The sequence below is a fragment of the Sebastes fasciatus genome, chromosome 4 (assembly GCF_043250625.1).
Source record: "Sebastes fasciatus isolate fSebFas1 chromosome 4, fSebFas1.pri, whole genome shotgun sequence".
NCBI lineage: Eukaryota > Metazoa > Chordata > Actinopteri > Perciformes > Sebastidae > Sebastes > Sebastes fasciatus.
In genome coordinates, this window is record NC_133798.1 from 20,807,262 (window position 1) to 20,807,717 (window position 456).

A 456-nucleotide genomic window follows, 5' to 3' on the forward strand; every position below is an offset into this window, starting at 1 on the left:
TTATTTCTCTTCTTCTTCTTCTTATTTCATGACTTATTTGTGGATACTCTCCCTGTGTTGTATTCTCTACAATTTGAATTTTATGTATCCATGATTGAGAATCAGTTAGGTCCTTTGTGGCCAGCTGTGGCTGTTTGTGTGTATGTTGTTGTCAGGTATGATTGATTGATGTGTTGTGTCACGGGTGAAAATGTATTTTCCTTGTATATTGACTGTTCTATGATTATTGACAATTAATAAAAAGACCTTTGAAAGAAAAAAAAAAAAAAGACATTCTTTGCAGTGAGCTGTGGCGCCCTCTGCTGGCACATTACGCACAGGTGGATGATGCTAATTATTTGTATTATACAGATTAAGTGCAGCACAAGTTATGCGCAACAACAACAACAACAACAAAAAATCTCTCAACTCTTTTGTTTCAAAAACATCTCCACAGTCACAGTCAGTGCAGTGACA